We start from the raw sequence: 13,680 nt of genomic DNA, 5'->3' as shown, positions 1-13,680 counted from the left end.
TGGACTAAATACAGATGTATATAGACGTATTTTAGAATGTAGATTCATTCATTTTGTTTTGTATTTAGTTCACTAGTCGTTAACCCGTGCATCTGCACGGGCTAGCAACTTTAATGTTAGATACAACGAAGTTGTTACAAATTAGCAATGCCAGACAATAATATGAATATCTGGATATGGGTTATTGTTGCCACTGATGCATGTTTGTCTTTGTTGGATTCCCAATAAATTTTATGATGTTAAAAAATGGGTTTTTTTTCTATTACAGGTACTGTTATTTTAAGGACGCTATCTTTTCTGTTTGACGAACGGATGGTTTTTTTTACAACGTTGGAATTGTCACAAGCCAATGTTTGGATGGGGACATTTATGTTTGGCAAGATTTCTTTTTATCAGATATAAATTTTCAATTCAGTGGTCTACTTAGTTTTGATGACTTGAACTATCCGGCCATATACAGGAGCCGTGGTTGCCTAAAAAATGTACGGGAGCCAATGTACATGCTTTCTCTTTTTTGGGAGAGATGCTTTTTTTTTTTCTAATTGGCAAGAAGGCTTTCACTACTAGCTGTTTGTAACGGAAGGGGCCTTTTTTGAGACGGAGACTATCTCCTTTCTCTTTTTCTTTTTTTTTTTGAAACTAGACTATCTACTTTCTAAAGGAACGGGCGGATACCTTTTGTATTTCGTTTCAAAAATTGGACGTGTCAGATTTTTTCTTTTTTTTTGGAATAGACCACGGAAGCCAAGTTACCTAAAAAATGCACATGAGCTGAGGAGATGTTTTCTCTTTTTTTAAGGAGCGATGCAACTCCTTTTTTAATTGCAGAAGAGTTTCACGAATCTTGCATGTCAAAAAGGATATCTCATGGATCTTATAGAGTTTTTTTTACATCTAAGATCATATATACTCCCTCCGTTTCTTTATCTAAGATGTATTATTTTGAACATGGTGACCAAGGCGCACAATTATAGAGGTCTTATGACAAAAGTACCCTTGGCAAATTTGTTGGTTAGTGGCAAGTAAATCCTTGAGTCCCAGAAAGTAAGAGATACATGCAATCTAGAGAGAGATAGTTTTCTTCTTTTGATACAAGGACATACAAAGGAAATCAGGATAGAGATACTTTCCTCTTTCCAAAGGGATAAAAAGGGAATTACGAGGAATTAGAGCAAATGCACCTTACATTGTGAAATTTAATGAAAAAACTAATACACCTAATATAAAGGAATTGAGGGAGTATAGAGTAATTATGGAAGGACTTTATCATTTGCTTTAAAGGAATATATGGATTTTTTTTTGAAACATTGGCCGTGTCATATGTCTTTTTGGAAGGCCGGAACCATCTGTGTTATGCAAGTTTTCTTCTTATCTTGGACTTAATTTTACATTCCAACGGTTTAATTGATTATGATGGTGTGGCTTAATTAAAACGCTTGAAAGGTGCCTCTAATTAGTAAATATATAAGATTCTATTAGAATCCCTAGAAAGGCTTATATTTAGAAACAATGGGCGTACCTTGGTATTCAACACAGGTTGGATCGACATTCGTGGGTAGAGGGTCACAATGGATATAAGATACTCTCTCCAGTTCTTTTTACTTTACGTATTAGATTTATGTCAAGTCAAACATTGCAAAAAGTTTAACCAAATTTATATTAAAAAGTATCAACATCAACAATACCAAATATATATATGTACTATGAAACTACATTTCATAATCTATATCTATATCTATTAATAAAAGGATTAACACTTCATGAATTTCAAGATGATATGCCGGCTCAGTCTTTCGGATGTGCTCATAGGGGTAGGATGTGCATGTGTGCGTTCATAGGGGTGAGTGTATGCGCATGTATATGAGCGCTTGCGTCTGTGCTGTGTTCAAAAATAAATAAAAGGACTAAAGCTTCTTCCTCCCTAATTTTTGTTCGTTATTAGTTTCACCCGTCAATGCTCGTTTCGTCCGTCGTCGGTGAGTATAATTCGTCCGAGCCGGGTGAACTGTGCCCGCCCGTGCGCTCTGGCCCACCTATCATGTTTGAAGCAAAAAATACATGCCGATGAGAGGATTCAATCCCCAAACCTAACGTCCAATAGATAATGGCACAGCCAACCGAACTAGTTGTGTTATTTGAAGGAACAAATGTAGATTCAGTTGTTAAATAGTCCCACCTTGCTCCCTCAAATCCAATCTACCCAATATGCATACATCTTTAATCTCCTTGGTATATCAAGAAGCCATCTAGCGAACATAGTGAAGTGTGGGTCTCATGTTTCCTAAAGATAAAGATGGAAAGAAGGGATTTCTGTGATTGACAAAGAAATAGGAAGGTGGGAACCCGTCCGGTAATAAGAAGGAAAGGAGGGCTTTCGGGGATTGAAAGCGAAAAAAATAGGAAAGTAGGAAGTTGTCGCGTAATAAGAAGGAAAAGAGGGAGTCGGGGAAAAACTGGGAAACCAGCCATCCCGTAATAAGAAGAAAGTGTCCTAACAAGGAAGAAGGAGAGAACAAAGAAGGAAAGGAGGGATTCCGGGAATTGAAAATAAAGAAAAAAGGAGGGATTTCTAGGATTGATGGAGAAACATAGCAAAGTGAGAAGTCGTCCGGTAATAAAAAGGAAAGTGTCCTAATAGTCTCGTGACTTTTTGTCATTTGTTTTGTCCCATAATGAGTTGTTGATCTCTAAAAAGATTGTGGGAACAAAAGTATACCAGTTAGAAATCATTCAAAAGTGGCCCCCCTCAAAAACATTTCATCCTCTGCCACTAGCTATAGTCCCACGAACGCGTAGTTTTACCCCTCCCCATAAATGGAGAGAAAATTATGTTAGAATTGTTTAACACCTGCAAGAAAAACTATGTCTAAATCATAACTAATTTATTTACTTATTGTTCATGTACAATATATTTAAAAAATATATGATGAAAAAGATAGTACATGTTAAAAATATTTGCTTGATTGTTGGACACGAATAGTGCTATATACACAGTCCCTAAACCTAGCCAACATTGGTTCATGAAAATCAGTGTTACCTCCATAGTGAAGCACAAACATTGTACTAGAGTAAACTTTACTATTTACAGTATAATGCGATATGTTTTGGGCATCACTAAGCAACTCCAAAAAAGGCATGAAGGGATACTGACAACCAGGTAGATATTTATGTGATTTAAATTCCACACACCTTTAGTACACTTCTGAAATATGTTCATATTTTTTCCGCAATACATATTTTCATGGCAGCATGGAGGATTTCAAAGAGTTTGTTCATGTCATCATGCCTAGCGGTGGATCGTGGAATGAGGAATGGGGGTGGGGGGTCTTTAGCAATTGGGTTAGAAAAGTGTGGTTTTTTTCACCCGTTGCAACGCATGGGCATTTGTGCTAGTGAACCTAAAGTATTGATTTGGCTTCATGAATGTTGATACTTTTTTTAGAAGTTCGGTCAAAGTAAAGATATTTTGACTTCGGACAAAACTTATATGCAGATAAAAAAGGACCGGTGAGAGTGCTTGTCATTTCATTATTTCCTTCCTAGTAGCCTATGATCATGATGGATATAAATATATATCACTATAGTGATGATAATAATATTGACAACGGCGTAAATTAATATAGACCAAAGTGGATGGGCCATAATAACTTCAACAAAACCAGTTTCCATCACTGCTAATGTGACCGGTACCGGTAGCTCGTGGGAAGAAAACCCTCTATGTTTACATCCATCGTGATCAAAGATCCTTGCCTAAATTCAACTTCCAAGTTCCATGAAAAAGATACCATAGTTTGACTAGTAGCTTTGAAGGTTCATTAGCTATTATGTTTTTAATTTTTATAGTTTTAGAAAGAATAGGTACGGCTAACTATCTCAAGATAGACATCCACCACCAAATAAGCAAAAAGACTATTATATTTCATAATTGGTGAGTGATTGGTTACTGACCAACTGCTAATTAAGTGCGATTTGGAGACTTTTCTCGAGCGTATAACTACCTCTGTTGGAGCTACAAATATATTCTTGTAGTAGCAAGCTAATTATTGGCTAGTCAACATGCACTTCACAATGAGAAACAACGTGCACCACAATGGACTTAGATCGAGGGAACTTATCTATAAATGAAGCCATCGCCATGTTCGAATGCAGGATGCATAAATCAAAGTAGTACGACAATAGCATACCCCCCACTACCCTCATGATAATAATGTCGAGTAGTTTCTCGCAAGAGCTACTCATCTCCACTCTTGTGCTACTTGTCTCTATGTACTTCTACTTTAGGTATAGTAGTAGGTCAAAGAACCCAACAATGCTTCCCACAAACTGGCCAATATTGCACATGTTACCTTCCTTCCTGGCCAACTCCCACAACTTGCATGACTATCTCTCCATAGTGCTTGCCGAATCAGGCCACAACTTCAAGGCGCATGGCCCGGTTGGGAGCGGGATGCGGTTGCTCATCACCTGCGACCCCGCGAATGTACGACACATCTTCACCACAAACTACACCAACTTCCCCAAGGGAGCAGAATTTGCCGCCATCTTTGACATCATGGCTGGTAGCCTCTTCACCATTGATGGTGCACCCTCTCTTCGGCCGCGCGCAAAAATCCAGAGCGTGCTTAGCAGCCCATGGTTGGTTGCTAGTATAGCAACTTGCTGCCGTGACAAGGTGGAGAATGGCCTTCTACCATTATTTTCCCACCTGGCAAGCACCGGCACTCCGTTCGACATGCAAGAAGTGTTTTCCAGGTTTATGTTTGACTTGGCTGCCACACCTCTCTTTGGCGTGGACCCTGGCCTCCTGTCCTTCTCCTTAGACATGTCGATGCCACCCATGGATGTCGCGGTCGCGATGGACACGGTCATGGAGGTGGGATTTATCCGACACTTAATTCCAGCCTCTTCTGGAAGGCAATGAGGCGCCTAAACATCGGCTTCGAGAGGAAGCTTCACACGGCGCACACGGTGCTAAGAAGATTTGCTGCAGAGATGATCGAGGAGAGGAGTAAGATAACTCTCAATGGGGGAAGATGTGCATTGAGTAATGATGATGAACACGAGGATATTCTATCTTCCTACATAAATGACCCAGAATACACAGACAATGACTTTCTCCATGCGGTGCTCCTCAGCTTCATGCTTGCTGGGCGGGACACGATTGGTACCACTCTACCCTGGGTCTTCTACAACCTCGCCCAGAACCCTGGCATTGTATCAATTATCCGCAGTCAACTCTCACCCATTGCATCACGCAAAGTACCCGCGAGTACGGGTGCCATGATGATCTTTGAACCAGAGCTGCTTTGTACGAGCCTCTTAGGTGGTTCTCAAAGGATGGCAACACCCTGAGGTACGTACCATCTCACAAGTTCTTGGCCTTCAACTCAGGCTCGAGGATCTGCCCTGGCAAGGAGATTGCTGTTATGCAGATGAAGACCGTCGTTGCGACTGTGTTGTGGAACTTTGATGTCGAGGTGGTGGAAGGGCAGATCATCCAGCCCAAGCCATCTTGTATACTATAGATGAAAAATGGAATTATACTTAAACTGAGGAAGCGAGAATTGTAACATTACACAATCCTTGTGTTTAAACTTACTTAAGGGTCCTGCATGGTTCTTCCCAGGCCTGGAATCTCAGTATTGTATTTATATACATGGATTGCTATTTATTTGATAAAATAATAAGGACATATGTTTAAATTTATATCTATTATTTGCATACATTTTCTGTTGAGTCGGGGACGAGGATGAGGATCGAAGGATAGCTTGCCTCGGAAGCATTTTCTGTCTGTCTTGGACGGAGGAGTGGGCATAGTTGGCCTGGTTGTGGATGTGCTTTGTATTTTGTCTTGTTGATGCACTCATGGTTTCTACTTAGAATCAACCGAGAGGCCATACCTAGATTGTTAGCATTTTTGTTTGATTGAGCTGTATGTAATCAGACAGGTTTAGGTCGCTATTCAATTTGAGTGAATGAATGCGCACCAGCTCCATGAACATTCATCCTCATTGAGCCCACCTATCTACTCCACTGGTACCACGTTTTAGACATTAGCAATGAGGGAGACACACACACAGAGAGAGAGACGAAGCCATCTAATGTATGGCAAGAACAAATGTTATACAGTTGGCTTTGATATATGGGACCCCTTTGATAGTTTGTTTATCACTTTTGGATACTAATTATTTTCTAAGGAAATGTCATTATCGCATGTGGAATCAACATCTGTTTTGAAGGAGAGTCACGAAGGATATACATTTCTTTCTTCTGTTGCTATCGACCTACGACCACCATGGTCTTAAATATACACCACGATCAAAGTTTTAAATAGCGGCATAAGCGTTAGCAGATAAATGGGTGCTATAGTGCCGAGATAGCGTGCTATATATTTAAAATTATGACCAATATACATAATAATATGGATCACCATGAAATAAATATGAATCGCAATAAATAATAAGTAATAATAACATCGACAGCAAAATATCTTTCTTTGCTGCTTCTATGACCGGGTAACAAGCGAGAAATGAGCACTCTATATTTTAAGCATCACGGTCATAGATCCTTGTGTGAATACAACCGTAAGTTATCTCCAAATACACATATTTGTAATAATGGCATTAGTGTCCATTACTAACTTGAAACTCAATTAACCAAGAATTCGGTTATTTTGCTTTGGAGTCCAATGTTCTTTTTCACGTTTTCTATGCTCACCCAGCGGGCCATTTAGGTACGGGCGGGAATAAAACCTAACACTGATACTGTACTATATGAATTATCTTTTGTTGTAGTCAATAGCTATTTTTTGTCTTCATTTCTGATTAACTGGATCTAACACTGATGTTGTCGGTTGCTTGCGCGTGTGGCCATCCGGTGGCATGTGACGTCGTGGTTGTGTCACATGTCGGTGGCCAGGTTGGCCGGTGATGCCCATGTCATGTGGGTTGGGTTGTAACGGTATTAGCATGGTTTTCTGTCAATTAACCAAGCAATTCTCTTCTCCTTAATCAATGAAAATGGAAAATCTTTTGCCTTGTTTCAAAAAGTTAAGTAAGGACTCAAAGTAACATGCCCACGTGTAGATATTATTTCCTAATTAAATAGATATTCCTTGCATGTTGAATAAACATTCGAGCGTGAGGAGGGTCACAATCAATAGGACCAGCCTATGATCATGATGGATATAAATATATATATCACTATAGTGATAATAGTATCGATAACGACGTAACTAAATATGGACCGCACTGGATGGGTCCTAATAACTTCAACAAAACCAGCTTCCATCACTACTAATGTAGTCGGTCCCGATAGCTTGTGGGAAGCAAACCATTTACATTTATATCCAGCGTGATCACAGATCATTGCCTAAATTCAACTTTTAACTTCCATGAAAAAGATACCATAGTTTGACTAGTAGCTTTAAAGGTTCATTAACTGGCACATTTCTAATTTTCATAGTTTCAGAAAGAATAGATACGGCTAAGTATATATCTCAAGATGGACATCCACCGCCAAATAAGTAAAAAAAGATTATTGTATGTCCTAATCAGATAGTGATTGGCTACTGACCAAGTGCGAATTAAGTATGATTTACAGACTTTTCTCAAGCATATAACTACCTTTGTTAGAGCTACAAATATAATATTCTAGTTGCTAGCTAATTATTGGTTAGTCAACACGCACTTAGTAACGCGAAAGAACGTGCACATCAATGGACTTAGATCGAGGGAACTTCTCTATAAATGAAGCCATAGCCATCTTCGATCGCAGGATGCATAAATCAAAGTAGTACGACAGTAGCATATCCCCCACTACCCTCATGATAATATTGTCAATTAGTTTCTCGCAAGAGCTGCTCATCTCCACTCTCCTGCTACGTGTCCTTATGTACATCTACTTTGGTATAGTAGTAGATCAAAGAACCAAACAACGCTTCCCACAGACTGACCAATATTGCACATGCTACCTTCCTTCCTGGCCAACGCCCACAACTTGCGTGACTATCTCATCATACTCCTTGCCGATTCAGGCCACAACTCCAGGGTACATGGCTAGGTCAGGAGCGGGATGCGGTTACTCATCACCTGTGACCCCACAATGTCCAACACATCTTCACCACAAACTGTACCAACTTCCCCAAGGGAGCAGAGTATGCCGCTATCTTTGATATCATGGCTGGCAGCCTCTTCACCATTGATTGTGCACTGTCTCTACGTCCACGCGCAAAAATCAAGAGCGTGCTTATCAGCCCGTGGTTGGTTTCTATAATGGCAACTTGTTACTGTGACAAGTTAGAGAACAACCTTCTCCCATTCTTTGCCCACCTGGCAAGCGGCAGCGATAGGCCTCGCTTCGCTCTGCTTTGGCCCAAGCCTACCGGTGATGGGCCTCGTTTTGCTCGCTCTTCAGAAGTTTGTCTTTCTCTTTATACTTGAATTTGGAGCATGACATAATAGAAGAATCAAAACTTCTATATCTATCCATCATTAACGAAGAACCTTGTCTAAATTACATTTTGTATACTCCATGGAAAGGAAGAGCTGCAGTTACTATCTATTTAACGCGTTGGGTCACATTCTCTATGTGTGTCTCATATGTGTGGGCTCTTCTCGCTTTTGTAACACCATTGCCGTGTTGTAGAGTTTTATTATATGTGGTTTTGTAGACTAGAGAATGGGGGAAACTAATGCTACAGAGGCGCATGCACGAGTGTTGGATAGTTTGGCCTTTCTGGTGACATTGCGGTTGCACTCGGTGGTGTCTACGCATGGCTGGGTCGGTGACGGGAGATGTTTTTTCGGTGTCCGCACCACACTGCTCCCACTAGAAACCAATGCCTAAAGTTTACATATAAAAATAAAAAAATTGGCGGATCTATGTGACTGCTAGTTCCATAAAAAAGTTATATATTTGTAGGTATATTACTAGATTATTTTGATTTGCTGTTCAGGTTTTATGCCCACCCAAATCGATTGGCTTTCATATGGACCCTAGTAGTTAATTATTCCTATTCCCTCCGTTCTTAAATATTATTCTTTTTAGAGATTTCTATTTGGACTAAATACATATGTATATAGACATATTTTGGAATGTAGATTCCTTCATTTGTTTTGTATTTAGTTCACTAGTCGTTGACCCATACATCTACACGGGCTAGCAACTGTAATGTTAGATACAACAAAGTTGTTACAAATTAGCAATGCCAGACAATAATATGAATATCTGGATATGGGTTATTGTTGCCACTGATGCATGTTTGTCTTTGTTGGATTCCCAATAAAGTTTATGATGTTAAAAATGGGTCCCGATAACTGCTACACGTGTGGTGTATCAGGTAGTTGTGCCACACGCCTCGTGTGGCATGGACAGCAACCAGCCCACAACCTACGTGTCGGCAAAACAATTAATGCGCACACACATCTTTTTTCCCTCCTGAACCCTCTCAGCGTGCGTGTGGGCAAAGTTGATAACGCCCACACGCCCGTATGTCAGGCCTCGTACTCTTCTAGTCCCGCACGCAACGCGTGATGCCCACCGCGCGTCCGCAGTTGCCATGGTCCAGACCCTCGTCCATGTTCGTTTATCTGCAGTTGCCATGTCGCTGAACTACAGTTGCCATGTCGAACAACTGCAGTTGCCATGGTTGCTCAACTGCAGTTGCCATGTATGGTCTGATCTAATGTAGTTGCCATGATTTCATAACTTTAGGAGTTGCCACATACTAACGCTAGGCAGTTGAGAGAGTTGCCATGTGCTCACAAGCATGCTAGGGCAGTTGCCATGTAAAAAGGAAGAGTTGCCATCTCCTTACGTGTACGTTAAGGCAGTTGCCATGTACGTGCACGTTGGGGCAGTTGCCATGTACCATGCAAAAACACATGGCAACTCGGTAAAAGACAGTTGCCATCTGCTTACATGCACACTAGGCAGTTGTCGTGTACCCTGCAAAAACACATGGCAACTCGGGTAAAAAAGAGAGTTGCCACCTGCTTATAAAGCACACTAGAGACAGTTGCCATGTGCGCTGCAAAAACACATGGCAACTAGCAGCTTACGTGTGGGAGAGGAGACGGGCGTGTGGGCGAGATGGCAAATGCCCACACACCAGCCCTTGTGCATGACTGAAAACTGGTGTGTGGGTGAACTGCTAAATGCCCACACACCGGCCCCTCCGTGTGGTAAAACGGATGTGTGGGTGAACTATGTCACACACCACACACACGCCTTGTCCTATGTGGCACAGAAAATCAGCCAGATTGTGTCAAGATTCGTGCATATAGTACTGGACGATGATGGATGCGTGTGGTCGAGATGGTCAACGCCCACACGTGTGGGCGTTAACATTTTCGTAAAAAATGGTTTTTTTCCTATTACAGGTACTGTTTTTTTAAGGACGCTATCTTTTCTGTTTGAGGAACAGATGGATTTTTTTACAACGTTGGACATGTCACATGCCATTGTTTGGATGGGGACATTTATGTTTGGCAAGATTTCTTTTTATCAGATATAAATTTTCAATTCAGTGGTCTACTTAGTTTTGATGACTTGAACGATCCGGCCATATACAGGAGCCGTCGTTGCCTAAAAAATGTACGGGTGCCAATGTACATGCTTTCTCTTTTTTGGGAGAGATGCTTTTTTTTTCTAATTGGCAAGAAGGCTTTCACTATGAGCTGTTTTTTTATGTAATGCCATCATGGCGGATTATATTAAATGTGGAAATAACGATACATCATCCGCTAGTACATGTATTAAAAAATCCGGTGGATCCACATTCCAGACAATGTTTTGTGCATCTACCAGTTGTCTAGCTAACAAATCAGCAGCTTTATTAGCCTCCCTAGGACAATGATTTATTATGACATGATCAAAATTGTGAGCTAGAAAGGAGCACTCCTCGTAAATCGTCGCTGCTGGTCCTATGGAGTTGCCGCCATGCTCCATTATATCGACAACCTCCATGCAGTCTGATTCGACCATGATCCTGTTACATCCCACTTGTCCCGCAAGAATTAGTCCGTTCAGAAGGGCTCGAGCTTCAGCTGTGGCAGCGTCATCCACGAACGGTATACCACAACATCCCGCTGCTACAAACCTTCCACGATCATCTCTGATTATGGCACCCGTCCCACCTGAACCAACTTCATCATTAAAAGATGCATCAATGTTTAGCTTGACATATTCTTCCTTAGGTTTGCGCCATCCATGTCTTCTGATTCCTGTCTGAGTTTTCTTGTGAGCCCTCGAATAATTGGTCACCAAAGCGGATATGGCTTGAGTTGTGTCGTGTGGCTTCTGGATCTGCTCACCATGGGTAACTTGTCGACGTTCCCACCATATATACCACACAGCAGTAGCAATTAAGTCGTTACACGGCATTTCAGGTAGCAAAGGAGCCATCACTAATGTATTGAGGAGCAAGCCTCCCAGAATTGACTGGCCCTCCTCGTCGAGCATACATGCATCTTGAATTACATCTTCCATGCCTAGATTCATCCAAATCTCCTTCACACGTGCACATTGGAACAAAGCATGTCGTATACTTTCACAATCAATAGAACAAAGTGGACATTGGCTGCTCGTTTGAATGTGACGATTTGCTAACACCCCTTTGCATGGTATAGCTCCATACAATACTCTCCAACAGTGAAGTTTTATCTTAGCCGGTACATGCAAATCCCATAGAATTTTCCATATCTTGGCTCTAGTAGTACTCCCTTCCCGTTGAGTACGACGCAACTTTCGCCCATGCTGATGATCCCACTCAGCATGGTAGGCGGATTTAACTGAGAAAATGCCATTCCTGTTAAAATGCCATGAAATGAAGTCATCCATCATCCCAGTGGCCAATGGAATTTTGAGAATACGGTTAGCATCATTGGCCAAAATATGTTCTTGATGAGCTCTTCATCCCAAACTCTGTTTTCATGATCTATCAACTCAGATACTTTCGTGAGCACAATGTTTCCCCTTCGTGTAACTATACTTCTGTTCGGGCTGCTAGGGACCCATGGGTCCTCCCATATATTAATTTTCTCACCGTCTCCCACGCGCCAAATATAACCCCTCTTAAAGGTTTGTATTCCTGACCACAAACTTTGCCAAGTAAAGGAACTACCTTTTTTCAGTTGGCAATTCAATAAATCTCCATCAGCGAAATACTTTGCTTTCAACACCATGGCACACAAAGATTCGGGTTCTGCAATTAGGCGCTAACATTGCCTAGACAACATGGCCAGATTGAAACAATGCAAGTCCCTGAATCCCATACCACCTTGTTTTTTTGGAACACACATTTTCCACCAAGCAAACCAGTGCATATGTTTATGTTGGTCTTCGTCTCCCCACGCGTATTGGGACACAGCAGTGATAATCCCTTGGCATACCTGCTTAGAAAGCTTGAAGACCGACATAGCATAACATGGCATAGCTTGTGCAACTGCTTTCAACAAAGTTTCTTTCCCTCCAAAAGATAATTTCTTCTCTTTCCAACCATTCAGAATACTACACACTCTGTCGACTAGGTACTGAAAAGTGTCTGTCCTATCCAGACCAACAATAGGAGGCAACCCCAAATATTTATCAGTAATTGCTTCAGTCATAATATTTAAGGAATTGCAAACCTCCACTCTAGATTCAACAGAGGTACAAGGGCTAAAAAAGATACTGGATTTTGCTTCGCTTACCATTTGACCCGACGCCGCACAATATTCATCCAAAGCCCTTCGTAGACTTGTAGCATTGTTGTTGTCTGCTTTCATAAGAATGAGCGAGTCATCGGCAAATAGCAAATGTGACACCGTAGGAGCCCCTCTACAAACTTTCACCCCCGTCAAATTTCCAGTCTCCTCTTCATTTATCAGGAGACTAGTAAGACCTTTGGCGCACAATAAGAATAGGTATGGTGAAAGAGGGTTTCCCTGTCGGAGTCCCCTTGATGGAGCAAAACTATAAGAGAAATCATTATTCACTCTCACCCTGTAAGTGACCGATGTTACACACTCCATGATAAGTTTTACCCATTCCAAATCAAAACCAAGCTGAATTAAAATCCCTTTCAAGAAACACCATTCCACTCTGTCATATGCCTTGTGCATGTCCAATTTTACTGCACAATTTCCAGTCTTTCCATGCCTCTTATTTTTAATGGCATGATAGCTCTCATAAGCGACAAGGAAATTATCAGTAATCAACCTTCCCGGTACAAAAGCACTTTGCATTGGAGAAATTACCTCAGGCAAAAGTACCTTGAGCCGGTTCGCAAGGAGTTTTGAAATCACCTTATACACCACGTTGCATAAACTTATTGGACGGAATTGGGTGATATGATCGGGGCTGTCAGTTTTTGGAATCATGACTATTATAGTTTCATTCCACCCATCCGGAATCTTCTTTGAGTTGACTGCAAATAAGACTTCGTCAATAAGATCATCCCCAATAATATGCCAGAATCTTTTGTAGAAAACTGCGTGTAACCCATCCGGACCGGGGGCTTTGAAATCCCCGATGCTAAAAAGGGCCTTCTTAACTTCATCTCGAGTATATTCTGCTGTTAACATGTCATTCATGGCCCGACTCACCTTCGGTTTTACCTTTGCTAGCACGTCCGGATCAGCATGTAGGACGCCTGACGTGAACAGTGTTTTGAAGTACTCCACCGCCAGGTTCTTTAAA

At 41.2% G+C, this 13,680-nt stretch overlaps 1 pseudogene; it reads left to right on the top strand.

Annotated features, from left to right (window-relative positions):
• The first annotated feature begins 3,249 nt into the window (after nucleotides 1-3,249).
• On the top strand, nucleotides 3,250-5,525 carry LOC119300017 (annotated as a pseudogene).
• Nucleotides 5,526-13,680: the final 8,155 nt, after the last annotated feature.

The sequence above is a fragment of the Triticum dicoccoides genome, chromosome 5A, assembly GCF_002162155.2.
Source record: "Triticum dicoccoides isolate Atlit2015 ecotype Zavitan chromosome 5A, WEW_v2.0, whole genome shotgun sequence".
Lineage (NCBI taxonomy): Eukaryota > Viridiplantae > Streptophyta > Magnoliopsida > Poales > Poaceae > Triticum > Triticum dicoccoides.
The sequence above is the reverse complement of the archived record's forward strand: the minus strand, read 5'-3'. Positions and strand labels throughout refer to the sequence as shown.